Source organism: Sorex fumeus, unplaced genomic scaffold (assembly GCF_029834395.1).
Source record: "Sorex fumeus unplaced genomic scaffold, SorFum_2.1 ptg000164l, whole genome shotgun sequence".
NCBI lineage: Eukaryota > Metazoa > Chordata > Mammalia > Eulipotyphla > Soricidae > Sorex > Sorex fumeus.
This window is the reverse complement of record NW_026606221.1, coordinates 302,362-319,195: the sequence shown is the minus strand read 5'-3', so window position 1 is coordinate 319,195 and position 16,834 is coordinate 302,362. Positions and strand designations below refer to the sequence as shown.

The following is a 16,834-nucleotide window of genomic DNA, read 5'->3' as shown; positions in this document are numbered from 1 at the left end:
AATTCTCCAGAGCGCGGGATCCCTTTTGGGCTGCATTCTTTAGCATATAGTGAAGACCAAAAAGCAAGTTTACGTCAGATGTTAGACACTGGAGAAATACACACAGATGCAAAAAGGGGAACAAGAAAAATGCAGCTTGGCTTCCAAAGCCCCGAATGTCACTTATCCACACATTCTGGGAACATATTGCTAAACTGCTTTATAGAGGAGAGTTTAGAGAAGAGAGAGAGAGAGAGCTGGAAGTGGAGAGGTAAATGAGACAGCAACTCTAACCCATAAAATGTCATGGCCAGTTCTAAAATTCTCAGTGCTTTATAGGAAAGAATGATGCAGTGCTACAAGCACATCTGAAAATATGAAATTGGTAAAATAAACACAAAAGAGTCGAGGAGGAAAAAGGATATCCAAAAACCACAATTTTTCAAAATAGCGAGTCTGGGGCACCAGTTTCATGAAGACGTTGACCATTTCATCTTATTGATCCTGATCAATCTCCCATGAGGTGGTTACCAGCTGAGGTGACCGCTGAGCACGTCCAGTGTAGCTCGTGATGCTGGGATGAGCTTTGGGTGTGAAAGACACACCCAAAAGCCCCAGACCAAGTACAAGAAAAAGCAAGTAATAAAGGCCACAGCTAACAGCTGACTCAATGGTGGAAAAGTGGAAAGTTTTCCCTTTAAAATCTGGAACTAGAAAGAGAGGAAGATGGCTCAAGATGCCGGAGCATGCATGAGGCCCCGAGTTCCACCCTCAGAACCATATGTGTCCCTCCCCAGCACTGCTGGGAGTAGTTCTCGGGACCCTGGCACTGCTTGGGATTCTCCCAGCTCCCCCCACCCCCCAAGCTGGAGCAAGAAGGATGCCGTTCTCACTGTCACTTTTTACCAGAGCTTTGCCTGGCCAGAGAAATCAGGCAAGAAGAAGACATGCCAGGAACGCATGTCTTGGAAAAGAAGAAGAAATAAATCTAGCGCTATTTGCAGGTGGCACTATAGTATCCATAACCCGATTTTAAAGATACGGGGTTGGCAATAAGAGAGAGAGAACAAAACGGAATGCCCTGCCACAGAGGCAGGGTGGGATGGGGGCATGGGGGTGGGAGGGATACTGGGATCCATGGTGGTGGGAAATGGGCACTGGTGGAAGGATGGGTATTTGATCATTGTATAATTGAAACCCAAGCACAAAAATGTGTAAGTCTGCAACTGTACCTCATGATGTCTTACTATTAAAAATTAAAAAAGATATGGGGTTGGGTGGCATCCTGAGCAGACACTTCTCTGGAGACAAACACACAGATGGTCCTTGGATGGTTGTGGAGTGGGGGGGAATGTTGATTATTACTTTTGGATGGGCACTGTTAATCAACACCTCAGTGCGTTAACACCACAACTGTGAGAGGCACCTGGATGGAAAAGACAGAAACAAGTGTCGGTGAGGAGGTGGAGGAAAAGGAGGCACTGGGCACTTCTGGTCGGAAAGCAAGCTGTTGCAGCTACTATGGAAAACCGTCTGGAGATTCCTCAGAAGATAAAAATGTGAATTCCATGGGATCCAGCAATATCACACCCAGACATCTGTCCAAAGTCTATGAAAACACTCGTCTGAAAGAGTGTTTACACCCCCCACCCATCACTCGCAAGAACAAGGCTATGGGATTCATCCAGATGACTGTCCACAGATGAGGGGTGAAGGACCGAGGCTGTGGAGCCCGGGGGTATGATGCTGCCATTAGACACGGAAATGATGCCCCATGGGAGGAAATGGATGGACTGTGGAGTGACTGCTCACGGAACGATCCGGAAGCCAGAGACAGTTCCCGGATGTTTTGACTCATCTGCAGAATATGAATGACTCAAACAAACCGACTTGTAATAAACAACAAGACGAACTCCCGGACTCAGTGAAAACTATGGTGGTCACCAGAGGGAAAGCAACAGTGTAGGATAACATTGGTTTGTTGTTTCTCCCTGGCCGTAGGGAGCTTAGGTTTAGCGTGATACACCCATCACAGTGCTCCCGAGGCACTCCCATTCCTTTGTGTTTATCTTGAACCTCTTCTCTGTGCTCTGCTTCCCCAGTCGGTCAACCACCTTTATTCCCAAATCAGACTCTGTTGACTTGTAAGGTCAGCTCCTTCTAAGAAATCTACGATTTTGTATTTGTAAGTGCAATATTGCTTTTCTCCTTCCCTTACGTTCCTGGCATAGTTTACTTCAGAGCAATGTCCTTTTTGCAGAGACACAGGAAGACAGTTAATGCTATGCTTTTGTAACTTGGGAGCTAATTGACTCCGAATAATATTCACTCCTGGGCATCTGTTTTCTTGACTTAAGCCTCAGTTGCCCTAAATTCCTAGCACCCCAAAATCAGGGTCCCGACGAGGGACTGGATGGATCTAGGGCAAGCTGTGAGCTACCCTGGCATCAAAACGGGCCAGCCAAGTGCCATACTAAGGTAAAGGTAAAGGCCCTCCCGCTGTTCCTCGATTTGCTCGAGCAGGCCCAGTAACGTCTCCATTGGAGACTTTGTTGTTACTGTGTCTGGCATATCGAATACGTCACGGGGAGCTTGCCAGGCTCTGCCGTGCGGGCGAGATACTCTCGGTAGCTTGCCGGGTTCTCCAAGAGGGGCGGAGGAATCGAACTCGGGTCGGCCATGTTGGCTGCATGCAAGGCAAACGCCCTACCGCTGTGCTATCGCTCCAGCCCCAAAATATATGAAACGCTTCACAAATTTGCATGTCATCCTTGCGCAGGGGCCATGCAAATCTTCTCTGTATCGTTCCAATTTTAGTATATGTGCTGCCGAAGCGAGCACATATACTTAACTATAATACTTAAAAAGTGCCATAATACTTAACTATAAGTTAAGAGCTCAATTCCTCCGCCCCTCTCGGAGAGCCTGGCAAGCTACCGAGAGTATTCGATATGCCAGACACAGTAACAACAAAGTCTCCAATGGAGACGTTACTGGGCCCGCTCGAGCAAATCGACGATCAACGGGAGGGCCTTTACCTTACCTTACCTTAAGTTAAGAGCACGGTCATAGACAAATTCTGTCATGATCCAAAGAGTAACTACTGGATTAGGACCTTGCTAGGGTTAGGAAAGACTAATCTGACCTGAGCACTGTAGTCTGGGATCTATAGCGAGACGTCCCTAGGAGACCCACCCTACAGTCTTAAGGTATCTCTTACCGGTGTCCATACAAAATGACTAATATTATTAAGAAGTAGAATTAAGACGAATGTTTATAAATGGTTGTTGGACTGTGGAAAGGAGAAACACACCCCTAGATGGTATTGCACCCTTGCTCGGATCTCCTAACTGCAGGAGGTTTTTGTTCTACCCTAAGAACATATGCTTTCGTATGTGGATTGTGCTACCTGACCTGGGTGTAGCTGCTATCCCCAATGCTTGGAGGTTGCTTGAGAGACCAAGGCTGTGAGATGGGTTGTGAAGTGACAAGCATGAGGGAGAGGAGGAGACGGAAATGAGGGGCAGTGTGAGATTAGAAGGGGGAGCTTAGTGAGACTGGAACACGCGTGTGGGGACAATGGAATAATGGCAACTGATCACCAACCAGCCTGGTGTCCCGTTCCCTTCTTCGTGTGTCTTGTGGCAGCGGCTGCAGGCTGGGGTGGCTTGGTCACCAAACACTCATGGCGGGTGAGGGAGACCGTCACCACCTCAGCCGCCACCACTTATTGATTTTTTTGATTAAACAGGATGGGGTAGACTTTTTGATGATGGGATAGCACTGGAACTTTGGCAGAGCTGTGACCATCACCCCCCCCCACACACACACACACACACAGAAGCATGAAGCTGAAACCATAAAGTTTCATATAATGCTCTAAACCAATGAGAAATCAATGCGGATGGGGGGAAAAGACATCAAAAACCCTCCGATCAAGTTGCATTTGGTTCTTTGGCCATTTTCTAACGCTACGGACTGTTCTGGTATCAATCTGATTCTTCACCCTTCGCCCTTATTTGCCTTGAATGCCCCAAGTTTCCCTGCATGCTGGGGTGCAACTGAGTCCTCGAATTGCCAGCCAGCTGCCTGCTAACTCGTTAGAGGCCGTGGGCAACAATATAGGATTCAGGGGTGGAAGGCGCTGCTCACCCGACCAAGTTCAGGGGTCCTGTGTCACGGGTCACGACCGCTGGGGATGTCTCCAAGGAAATGCCACTGAAGCAGATGACTCCAGAGGGGAGGAGAACTGGGGTCCAGTCCCGCACTCTGGCGGCACCATGCACCCCCCTCAACTTGAGTCCCAGGAACGAAGGAGGGTGTGCAGGAAGGTCCTGGGCTTTCCCACACATCGCCCTGCCACGGGGGTGCCCCCAGGTGTGTCAGCAGGAGCTGGGGTCTGGAGGCTGGAGGGCTCCCACCCACTGTCACCAAACTAGAATGGCATTTCACGGTACATTGAGATTCCACTGGGGTTCAGATGCTTAGAAACAATGGGAGGAGGCCGGGAAAGAGGGAGAGGGGAAAGTCAGAAACCCACAAAAGCAGCTGAGTGCTGAGGGGGCCCCCCAGAGCTTTCTGCTCTTGCTGTGGAATGAATCTGGGCCCCAGAAGGTATGGGAATGCGTGGTGACAGGGGACCCCTGGCCCCAGAGAGGATTTTCATGTCGCTTAACATCAGTCACAAAATCTCTCTTGCCAACACGTGGCGGGCGAAATTTTTTTTTTCTGGCTTCCCTCGGGTCAGTTTTCCCGGCTGCCCCATCTTCATCCCAAAGCTGATTCTAGCCTTAATCTCCTCCTCTCCCGCTCTCTGGTGGTCAAAGGACCTGGTTCCCTTTGAAGTCGAACACATGTGGTATGGCCCAGCCTGACTTCCTGCAGGGCGGTTTCCATTCGATTCCCACCCTGTGAAAGTGAATGGAGCAACCCAGAGTCCCAGGGAACAAAAACTTGCTCAGCGGAACACCCTGAGATTCCCAGAGAACGCAGGAGGGTTGCCATCAGCACCCAGATGGCACAAGGCATGTGTGGAGATAAGGGTTACATTTCCACCCTCCAGGATGGGGAAGTTAGAGCCATGTGAAATCAACCGTGGCATAAAGCTGAAGGCTCTGGAGGGTTGGACAGCAGAGGTAAGGGGAGAAGGGATTTTTGGTCCAGAGAATGCCTGATGGAGAAGTCCAGGCTTTGACCTCCACGAGCAGTAGGGTAGTCGGGGCCCATGGACTCTTTAGGCCCGTTACACTGGAATGTTCTGGAATCAGAATAGAACTAAGAGAAAAGACGGCGGGAACTCAGAGTTGGGATGGCACCTGAACTCTGGTTTCCCTGACAGCCCATATTTCAAAACCAAAAACCAAAAGGCCAAATGAAACAAGCCAATGGCATTGGAAGCAGCCACGAGTAGTGGCCCCCCAGAACAGAGGCTAAGAAATGAGAGAAGGGACTGGAGTGATAGCACAGTGGGTAGGGCACTTGCCTTGCACGCGGCCGACCGGGTTCGATTCCCAGCATCTCATAGGGTCTCCTGAGTGCTGTCAGGAGTAATTCTTGAGTGCATGAGCCAGGAGTAACCCTTGTGCATCACTGGGTGTGACCCCCCCCAAAAAATAGAAAAATAAAAAGAAATGAGAGAAAAACTGTAGGGAGGGACTCCATCTGAGTCGGGGAGGAAGCCCAGTCTGGGACTAGGGGGCTGGATGGAGGACTAGGAGGATGAGGGCAGTGATGTCTGAAAATGAACCAGGGAGGCGACACCTGAGGAGATTCCATGTGAGAGCAGAAATGGAGGCGACATTCAGGGACAAAGGCAACAAGAGGGTAAGACAGTTCTGAACTTGGAGGAGCCCATGGCGTCATGCCGGATTTCTGGACGCTGAAGAGCATAAGGTATCTGGAAGGTGAAACGCAAGAGGGGTTCAGGGGTAGGGTGGGGAGAGCACTCTTGTGGGAGACCAAGTTGAGGAGAGTCAGATTTGAATGAACGCAGACGGCAGTGAGGGCTGGTGGGTGGAAAGTTAAGAGGGTAGTGGGCCCATGTCAAGTATAGGAATTCGAGTATGTTCTACTGACGGGGGCCAGGGGAGGCTGACCATTGGTAAGCAAACGCAAAAGATAAAAGAACAGGAATACGTCCTTTTCTAGATGTTGGCAAGCTAGCAGTCAGTGAAGAGAGAATGGTGTCCTCTTGGATCTGTGGCCAGTGACTTTTTTTTTCTTTTTGGGTCACACCCAGCGATGCACAGGGGTTACTCCTGGCTCATGCACTCAGAAATTACTCCTGGTGGTGCTCAGGGGACCCTAAGGGATGCTGGGAATCAAACCCGGGTCGGCCACGTGCAAGGCAAACGCCCTCCCCGCTGTGCTATTGCTCCAGCCCCGTCGGTGGCATTTTCTTTATGTCACATGTCTGAATGTTTAGAACTCTGTTACTGTTCTATTTAGCTCAAGTGATTGCCTGTTGGTTCCTTGGCGCCATTGCCAATAATGCAGTTCAACAAAACCAACCCCAAAATATGGCTTTGTTTCCCCCTTTTTTAAACACAGCCGAGCCTCAACTCCAACCAAGACCTAGTTTTTCCTTCTTATGTGGGAGACAAGTGTGAGGAATTGCCTGGCCACTGCTGGAATTATTCAGGAGACCCTGCTGAGTAATGGCCCGCCCATTTCTTAGCCAGTCGCCAAGCCCTTGTTCTTCTTAGCCTCCTCCTCGCCTTGGGGCTGTCACCACTTTTCTGCTCTAGTCTCGCTTCTTCACTATGGACACAATGCCAACCACAAGGGGCTGAGGGGTGTGACTTGGCAGTGTCTTCCCCAAAGGACTCATACCACCAGAGCACCCCACCAAACCCAGTAGCTCCAAAGCACCGTCTGCCCCCTTTGCCTGTGTTGCTAATGTCACCTCCACTTCCTGTCCCATTTCATCATCCCCGAGAAGCAAGGATTCTCCAGATACCTCTTCCCTTCCCGTCTGCTCCAGAGAGTTCTGCACAGAGACAGAGTTTGGGGGAAATACGCTAGCACAGCTCACTCTGCGTGGGTGGGCTCCAGCCTTCAGCTGAGATCTCTCGGGGTCCCCTCTCACACCCCATCACCTCCTACACACACCGCGATAGTTCTCTCATTCACAACCTATCTGCTCACTCCCCAAGGTGCCACTGTGTAGCCAGCCCAAAGGGTGACATTTTCATGCCGTCCTCAAAATCCACTATCGCACATACCAAGAGACGTTTATTACTGCCAGGAGGGAATTTTTTTGCTTTTTTTTTTATCACACCCAGCAAGCTCAGGGGTTCCTCCTGGCTCTGCACTCAGAAATCACTCCTGGTGGTGCTCAGGGGACCCTATGGGATGCTGGGAATCAAACCTGCGTTGGCCATGTGCAAGGCAAACGCCCTACCCGCTGTGCTATCGCTCCAGCCCCAAGGAGGGAAATATTTAGGCAGAAATTTGGCTTCTCCCGAGCACAATCCAAGGTTACAGACAACCGCAATTTCTTTGTGTGGTGGGAAAATGGGAAATTCATCTAATGTATGTGTTTGCCACAAACACACACACACACACACACACACACACACACACACACACACACAGAAGCCGTGTTGTGAAAGTTATACTGAAATCTTTCAAGAGAGCCCTAACTTTAACTGAGAAGCCCAGTTACACTGAGACTCTGGATGATGTCCAGACTATGCATGTGCAACTCCCTTTGTGTCCTTCGTGTCCAAGCTCCCTTTGCCTCCCTGGTGCTGACAGGACAATGGGAAACACACTGGCACCTGTAGTTTTGTACCCAGCACCCAGCTGTCCCTTCTGTTTCTCCTTCTGCTGCCCAAGGTATAAACTAACAGTATGGTTAAAGGTAACTTAGAGCAAAAGACTCCAGGTTTTCTCTCTCTTCAGGACTAGGAAGTGTGGGATTGCAGTGAACTGGCCAGCATTAGAAGCATAGGCACCAACTCCTGCCTTCCACCAAGACACAGTGCCCGGCAAGAGCCCAGCTGGTGGGCATCGACCACTGGGGGAGGAATGACACGCTCTCTCCCTCCTGAAAGCCGGCCAATTTTGTTGGGGTGGTGGCTGCATTTTGTTTTTGTTTTGTTTTGAAAGCTTTTAGTACATCCCATTTGGCTTTATTTAATTTGGCCTTTCAGTTTCCTGACTCTGCTCTGGGAAACGTTAGCCTTAGTTGGCAACTTTGGGGTGGCTTCTTGAGCCACAAATACTACGCTTCATGGAGACCAGGGCCTGGAAACGCCCTAAGTCAATGTCATCTGCTCTGGGTGAGTGTGTCACTCTGCGTCCCAAAACGGTGCTACACATTTGAGGTACAGATCTGTGTGGGGTGTGGACACTGGAGTCCAAAATGCACCCTGCGCTTGTCACCAAGAATTGAAATTCGCCCTTCAAAGAAAGTTCCAGATGCTCAAGTGTCCCAGGAGCGTGATTATACAGAGGCTTTCCCAACTGACTTGGAAACAATGACACCCCACATACACAGGAAGCACCAAAGGCTCTGAAGATGGGGAGATGGGGGTGGGGCGGGTACCCATGAACGGGGAGAAGCTGTTTCTGCAGTGCTACTTCAGCGCTCACAGTAGAACTTCGGCGACGGCTCCCTGGGCAAAAGGCGCATCCCTTAAGAACTTCCGAACCCCTGACAACCGGCTCCGTGAATCACCTTCAGGAAACAATCGCCCAGCGACAGGGGCTGGCCTTCGCTGCTGTCTGACTTGGAACTGATTAATACCGGGAGCAGATTAACCTTCCAACTTTGAGTCATGCAAACAGGAATTGGAAATCTCATCAGCAAGGCAGCCCTGCTCTTCTTTCCTGGCCGATTCCAGCGCTTTCCCGGCACTTTCTGGTTCAGATTCATCAGACGTTTTGCTCTCCCACATTCCAATCAGACTGGGAGATCTCCGTTGTCACCATTAGTATGTGGGGAATAAAAACCAAGTCACTGCCTGTACGAGTTTACAGAACCTGACTGACTTCAGTGATCTCAACTATGCAAAAGCAGTTAACTCCCGGCCGGCAACCCCAGCCACCATCCTGGAGCGTGCGCGCGCGCACACACACACACACACACACACACACACACACACACACACACACAACCTCCAACCTCCATCCCTTTGCCCGAACCAACAACCACTCTGCCATCATTCTGTTAACTTTTTACTTCCCAGCTACTTCCTGAAAATTCACTGTGTCCCTTCGAGTCTCTGACCTCATTTCAGCCTCTGAGAGCAGGACTCCAGGACACAAACTCCAGAGTAACGGCCCTCAACAACCAACTGGGCACATTCGCTCTCCACGGACCCAGGGCTCCTTTCTCCACTCGCACCATCAATTCAAACAACAGCTGAACTAGACAGTGTATGTCAAACTCGGGTGGGTAACTTTCTCCAGGTCTACTCTGGCCTTGGGATATTGAGAAGACTATAATAACAGAGAAGCATTTTTTAGCTGTTTGCTATTTTGCAAGGGGGGAAGGTAAGATGGGAAAAAAAAACCAACACTTTCAGACAAGTAATCAATTTTACCACTGCGAGGTTTTCTGCAAAACACATTAGGGGTTCAAGCCTGTGACCACGATCCTGGACTCTGGGTTGTTTCCCAGACTCTAAGACTCTTTCCAGACGCCCAGGAGGAGCTTAAGGATGACAGAGCACTTACTCTGGGCCTTCAAAATTGCAAAGGGAAAACTCTAGAAGGTTCCTTTTCAGCTGGATTTTGTTTCTGAGTTCAGTTGTCTAGGTTATGGAAAATACTAGTAGCTTTTTCAGGAAAATTCTCTTTCCAATCCTGCCCCCCCCCCCCGTTCCTGAAATCTTCATTAGTTAATCAAGGTCTTGGTTCAGCAATAATGTTAGTTTGCTTTCCAAGTTTCCTTATGATAATGTTGTTTAGCTTTAAGAAGATGGTTAAATTCAGGGACTTTTGCACGGAATCTTCAAGCAAAATTTCTTTCTGTCTCATGTTCAGCTTCAAACTCTTCTGCGTGGCTTTTACTGTGGCCAGGCATGAAATTTGAGCACGGAAACTGTCACCATTTATAGCGTAAAAGGGCACGCTGATGTATGTGTCAAAGCTTTTCTTCTCCCTCAAAGGCATAAGTCTCTCCCCGCTCCATATTTTCTGCATCCCATAAATCTAATTCCTCCCATAAACAAAATAAATTAATAGGAGAGAATATTTTCCTCTTTCTTGAGTTTCCTAGGATGGCTCCATCTCCCAATTGATTTTCTGATGGGTTTAGAATAATCTTATAATTCTGGATGGTGGACAACCTTGCTCTTTATTCTAGCTCTCTTTTATTTTTCTGGATCACTCCCAGAATGCTGCAAGCTAGCCTGACGTGCTGGAATGTCATTTCCCTGAAGCCTCCCTGAGTCTCATAGTTCTTTGTTCAGAGCCTACAGAGGCTGAGGAAGAACCACTGACTTCTTAATTATAAATAAACTGAGTTTGATATCACTTACGGGTGGAGGAGTTTGGAGAAAGCCCTCACTTAGGATGTTGGAAGCCTCTTAATGATTAGCCTTTGGTTGGGCCCAAGGATTGCTGATCTCTACCATGGTAGCTGGGAGGGTGAGAACTGAAGCCCAAGAAAGAAGAGAAAGGGGGTTCTACTGACGTGGAAAGGACTGAGTGTGGAAATGGAGACGTAACAGATCCGAGGTCTGCAGGTCACCATATTGGGAGCCCCGATTCGTCATCTCAATCTTATACTCCTTTCTTTCTGAACAGAAGGAGCACATCTGTTTGGCTCCATTGTGCCCTCCAACTGAAACACCCACCCCTGCCCCCTAACTGGGTACCACTGAAAAATTAAAAACGTGGGTGCTGATTTTAAATTTCAAAATACATTCACAAAGGCTGATGCGTTATGGCACTTCCTCAACAAGCCTCAGTTATTTAACAACATAGAAAGGCAGCACATAGCATGCGCCTCACTCTGGGTGATGTTTTATCAAGCGAGGATCTTTTTCCTGACACTCAAACCTCCGGTTGGAGGAAAAGAAAAATACTTTAGGGGAAAGCACTCAGACTGTGACATTCGTGGGCTCGGAGCACTCTGAGGAGGGCAGACACAACTGTATGGATGACACACATCGAGAAAGGCCCAGAAGCCCTTTAAGGTTCCTTGGACTCACCCCTGTTAAATTGATTATTCCTTAGACGCGTATATAACGGCAGGCCTGTGGCAGGTAGCCTCTGACTCAGAAGATGTCCATGATAGGTTTGTTTTTTGTTTCGTTTTGTTTTTGTTTTTATTTTTGCTTTTTGGGTCACACCCAGCAATGCACAGGGATTACTCCTGGCTTTGCGCTCAGGCGGTGCTCAGGGGGATATACAGGATGCTAGGAATCAAACCCGGGTTGGCCGCGTGCAAGGCAAACGCCCTACCTACTGTGCTATCGCTCCAGCCCCCAGATGTCCACGATCTTAATGACCATCAAGCACACAATGCATGCCTCCAACTGCCCTGGGTGACAAGAGGCTAGAAGCAAGCTAGCTGTGAGAGGGGCCCCGCATGAATCACCAGCTGGGCAGCCCAGCTTGCTGGAGCACCCCTGGGAACACTGGGTCCTCTGCCCTTTTGGACACCCAGGGGCCAGTGAGCAGAGGAAGGTGACCGGTTCTTTGAGAAATCTCCGGAGAAAGTCACTTCCTTGGGAAACTGGGGGCCCGGGCCTCCATCCTCACAAACCTCCAAAGCAAAGTGCTGGGAGACCCCAAGTGAATGAATGTCAGAGGTCACCAGAGCCCATGGGGACAGTTCACCATTGCTGAAGCCGTCTGCCTCCCGAACCCGCCAGCTCACATGGGCAGTTGCACCACCAACTGGGTGGTCAGCAGGATGCTGATATTGGGTGTCTTGGTCCAAAAGAGCCTGAGCCTGGGGGGAAATTCACTAAGGGTCGCCTGCCATCCAGGCCCACCACCAGCAGGGGAGACGGGCCCAGGGACAGCAACAGGGGGACTTTCGGGCTGGAAGAGCACTGGCCTCCTAGCAATGGTGGGAGCTTTACTCTCACGTCATAGTCTCTTCAAGGGTGGGGGTGGGGTGGGCGTGGGGAGCACCACTATTTCACTGTACCCCCCCTAGAAAAACATAAACCCCGACGCTGCCTCTGATCTGGGCTTGGCAAGCACACCCCCCTCCAAAGGGGTCCCCAGTGGAGAAGGCCAGTGGCATCAGCCTGCAGTGGAAGAAGGTGCTGGAAGGTGATGGCAGGTCGCCTCATCGCCGCAGCCCCTGCCTTGCTCAGTTCTCGGGTCCCCGCTGCCTTTCAGGGTCCGTCCCCCACGTTTCTGGGGACAGGGCTGAGGCATTTCCCTGAACTCTTGGGCACTTGGAGGGAATCTCGACGGGACACACACACAACTGAAAGTCTGATGGTGTCATCAGGCTGCTGATGCGTGGAAAGGTTTTATCGATCGGTTCCATGCTCATAACAAGCTTTTAAAATAATGTGCGAGAATCCCTCTTTTTAATTTTTTTTTTGGGGGGGGGAGTGGCCAGAAGCCAGGAGGCCCCACTGCCCGGGGGATACCCCAAAGCGGTCTTGTCACTCCTCCTGTGTCCCAGAAAGGGACTGAAAATGATGTGGCTCCCGATTTCCCACAGTGACAGCTGACAAACCACATTCGGTTCCTCGCGTTCCCATGTCTCCCTTTCCACTTTGCAAAATGTATTCTGTGAAGCGGAGCTGCCTGAGAAAAAGGACAAGATGTAAGCAAGCCCTTACCAGGGGACCATCTGGGATTCAATCCCTCAGGCTCCGCCCACTCCCCCCCCAAAAAAAATTAAAAAGAGGGATTCTCGCACATTATTTTAAAAGCTTGTTATGAGCATGGAACCGATCGATAAAACCTTCCCGCGTTGTTGCATTTCCCATTTCGAAAGAGCCATAAACTTGATGAAATTGCTCCGTAGTCGTTCCTATCTCTCTCCGAAGTAACGCTTGCCAAACATTTCCAGTGGAACCCCACAAAACGGCTAAACAATGACAACAGGGTGGACGAATGGTTCCTGAGAGCCCGGGCATGTGAAGAGCGCCAAGCCCATGGAATGAATGAACACACACACACACACACACACACACACACACACACACACACACACCCTGGAAGCGCACCATTCCGTCTCATTGCAGCCAAGAGGAAATTCCGCCAGGGCATACAGCAAACCTGCAGGAAACTACTCAGTAGCACTTCGGGACCACATGGTGTAGGCAAAACCTGCTCTGTGTGAAGCGGACAGGGACACGCAGGGCTGAGGGCCTTTCTACAAGCTCTGTGGCCTGGGAAAGTGCATCCTAACTTTCCTTCCCCTTGTGTTTTACTTTTCCAGAGCTAGAGGAAAGCAAAGTTCTGGAGAAATCCATGCAGTTAGGTCACTGGATCACTGGATTTCCCATTAATCGGCGATTTGCTCAAGCGGGCGCCAGTAACATCTCCATTTGTCCCTGTCGCGTGCTAGTGTAGCCCAATGGCGTCTGTTTACTCTGGGAACACGAAGAGCCTCAAACGATCGTTCATGATCTTGACGAAGAAGTCTGCCCATCTGGTAGGTGGGCGGCCACGCGGTTTTTTGACGTCCCGTGGAATCCAGTCGGTAACAGCTCTAGTCCAGCGGTCGTCTTTAAATCTCATTACGTGACCAGCCCATCTGATTTTTGACGCCTTGGCAAACGAGACAGCGTCCCTGATCCTTGATCGTCGACGGAGGTCGGAAGTCCGGATTCTTTCTCTCATTTGAGCGAAACGTGATGCTCCAAGCAGAGCTCTTTCAATTCCGTTGTGTTGTGTATTCGGTATGCCAAAACCAGTAATTACAATGGGTCTCATGCAGTTAGGTGGACTCGCTATTATCTCATTTTCGAGGAACCGATTCTTGGCGTCTCAGGAGAAAGTGGGTCTTATTTTAAGGCTCGTTTCTCGAGATGCGTTGTGATACTTGGAACCAGTCCACAAAGAGTGGAGCACCCCAGGCCTTCACTTTCTCATCACCTAACAATGCTGGGTGCTGAACAAACGCTCGGCACCCAGGATTCCACCCATGCCTGTGCCTTATCCAAGGTGCCAAGCATCTAGGACAGCTTTTGTTTTTCTTTTTGCCTCCTCTGACTGTTTCTGAACAAGAAAAGAAGGAAGGAGGAAGGAAGGAGTGAGGGAGGGAGAAGAGACAGAAGGAGGGATGGAGGGAGGGAGGGGGGAAGGAAGAAAGGAGGGAAAGAAGGAAGGAGGGAAGGAAGGATGGAGTGAGGAAGGGAGAATAAAGAGGAGGGAAGGAGGGAGGGAAGAAGGAAGAAAGGAGGGAAAGAAGGGAGGAGGGAGGGAAGGAAGGAAGGAAGGAAGGAAGGAAGGAAGGAAGGAAGGAGAATATAGAAAAGGAGGGAGGGAGGGAAGGAAAGAAGGAAGGAAGGAAGGGAGGGAGGAAGGGAGGGAGGAAGGAAGGAAGGAAGTAAGGAAGGGAGGGAGGGAGGGAGGGAAGGAGGAAGGAAAGGAAGGAAGGAGGAAGGAAGGAAGGAAGGAAGGAAGGAAGGAAGGAAGGAAGGAGAATACAGAAAAGGAGGGAGGGAGGGAAGGAAGGGAGGAAGGAAGGAAAGGGAGGGAAGGAAAGAAGGAAGGAAGGAAGGGAGGGAGGGAGGGAAGGAGGAAGGAAAGGAAGGAAGGAGGAAGGAAGGAAGGAAGGAAGGAAGGAAGGAAGGAAGGAGGGAAGGAAGGAGAATACAGAGAAGGAGAGAGGGAGGGAAGGAAGGAAGGAAGGAAGGAAGGAAGGAAGGAAGAAGGAGGGAGGGAGGGAGGGAGGGAGGGAGGTGGGAGGGAGGGAGGGAGGGAGGGAAGGAAGGAAGGGGGGAAGGAAAGAAAGAAAGGAGGAGGGAAGGAAAGAGAAAAAGAGGAAGGGAGGAAGGAAGGAAGGATGGAAGGAAGGAAGGTAAGAAGGTAGGAAGGGAGGTAGGGAGGGAGGGAAGGAGGGAGGGAGGAGGGAAGGAGGGAGGGAGGAGAGAGGGGGGATAGAAGGAGGGAGGGAAAAAGGAAGGAAGAAAAGAGTGAGGGAGGGAGAATAGAGGAGGGAGGGAGGAGAGAAAGAAGGAAGGAGGAAGGAAAGAGAAAGAGAGAAAAAGAGAGGAATGAAGGAAGGAAGGAAGGAAGGAAGGAAGGAAGGAAGGAAGGAAGGAATAAGGAAGGAAGGAAGACTCTCCTCTTCCTCTCAGAGCCAAACTCCGTTTCCCATCCATGAAACCTTCTCACTTTACACCAGTTAATGTTACATAGTTGGTAACAACCCCTAATGGGAGAAAATCAACATTCCCTGACCCCTTAAACAGTATCTTTAAATAACGGGCACAAACTCGGCAGAGGGAGCACCCAGGAACAGTCTGATTCATTAGCTCCCAGTGCAACTGATTTTTATTTAAAAAAAAAAAAAGAGGAAAAAGGATCCTCAGAACACACATGAGTGTGACTGGCCCCACTCTGCCTATTTGGTTTCAGGCCAAGACCGCAAGGGCTTTCAGATCACCCCAGTTTATTTTTGAAAAAAAAAAAAAAGTCCTGCTTTCAGACAGGATGTGGGGGAGGAGTCAGAGGGTGATGTTTTACACATGCACGTCTGGCCGCCCGCCAGGCCGTTCCCTTCCACATTCCCCGGTTGTTTTCATTGTGCTCCCTGCGTTGGCATTCATAAATTTGTGAGACTAATTGTGTGTCAGCTGTCTGCAGACCCAGGGCCGGGCGCGGGCGGCCAGTGCTCTGGGACCTCACACTCACGCTTTGTAGAAAGAAGAGCAGGGCCGTGGGCTTCTTTTAGGTTTAAAACTAGGGTGCTGACAGGGCACCTCAAGACAGTCGAGCGCCACGTGGGCGAACGGCCTGGCCCACGGCCCATGGGGGCAGCCCGAGAGCCCGTTCCTTGCGGGGTATCAAGCCGGGGGTGATTGGAAGGGGGCGTCACACTCAACACAAGCTGGCGATTCAAATCACCTTGACTCGGGGCTGGAGTGATAGCACAGAGGGGAGGGCGTTGGCCTTGCACACGGCTGACCCGGGTTCAATTCCCGGCATCCCATAGGGCCCCCCCCCCCCCCGAGCACTGCCAGGGGTAATTCCTGAGTGAAGAGCCAGGAGGAACCCCTGAGCATCACCAAGTGTGACCCAAAAAACAAACAAACAAAAAACCAAAAAATCACCTTGACTCAAAGAATGAATTCCTGAGAGAGATGGCGGGTGCAGGGACAAAAGAGCAGAGTCGGGAGGGTGCTTGCCTGGTGCGCAGCCACCCTGGGTTCGAGCCCACAAAGGATCCCCCCAAGCCCCACGAGGAGTGACCCCTGAGCGCAGAAGCAGGGAGTCAGAATTGAGCACAGCCAGGCGTGGCCCAAACCCACCACCACCAGCAGCAAAATGGCTGGAAGGTCATTGCTGGCTCAATCTGTGTTCTCTGGGCATTTCATTCTGCCTTATAGGCTTTCATCTGTCGCTGCCTGGGTGGCCACGTCCCTTCCCCATTCACCAACACTTTGTCCCCACTGCGGCAGTATCAGGGAGGGGACAGTGAGGGCACTGGAGAAGAACGGTATCAGTTAGGCCCGTGGACCGGGTCCTACCAGCCCCCCGCCCTTGCCACTTGGGAATCCAGCAAGAAGACGGGGTGCCTCTTGACCCGGATGGAGATCCTTCCCCAACACTGCACCTGTGCGTGCCTCTGTCTTGCTCTTCCGGACCCCCAACATCCTGGTTCTGCTCATTCTAAGTCGTTCATCACTGGAGTTCAGGTGCCCCAAGGCCACTCCTACATGTAGAAGGAACCCCAACTGTGGGATTAGAGAGATAG

At 50.6% G+C, this 16,834-nt stretch overlaps 1 protein-coding gene and 1 non-coding gene across 6 annotated transcripts in view; both read right to left on the bottom strand.

Moving 5' to 3' along the window:
* The window catches only part of DNM3 (dynamin 3), a 270,137-nt gene that overhangs the window by 124,371 nt on the left and 128,932 nt on the right, over positions 1-16,834 (bottom strand). The gene's annotated exons all lie outside the window — the stretch shown is intronic.
* Positions 2,714-2,820, bottom strand: LOC130016666 (U6 spliceosomal RNA). Its single transcript, XR_008791250.1, has one exon. It is a non-coding gene; the product is annotated as a U6 spliceosomal RNA (small nuclear RNA).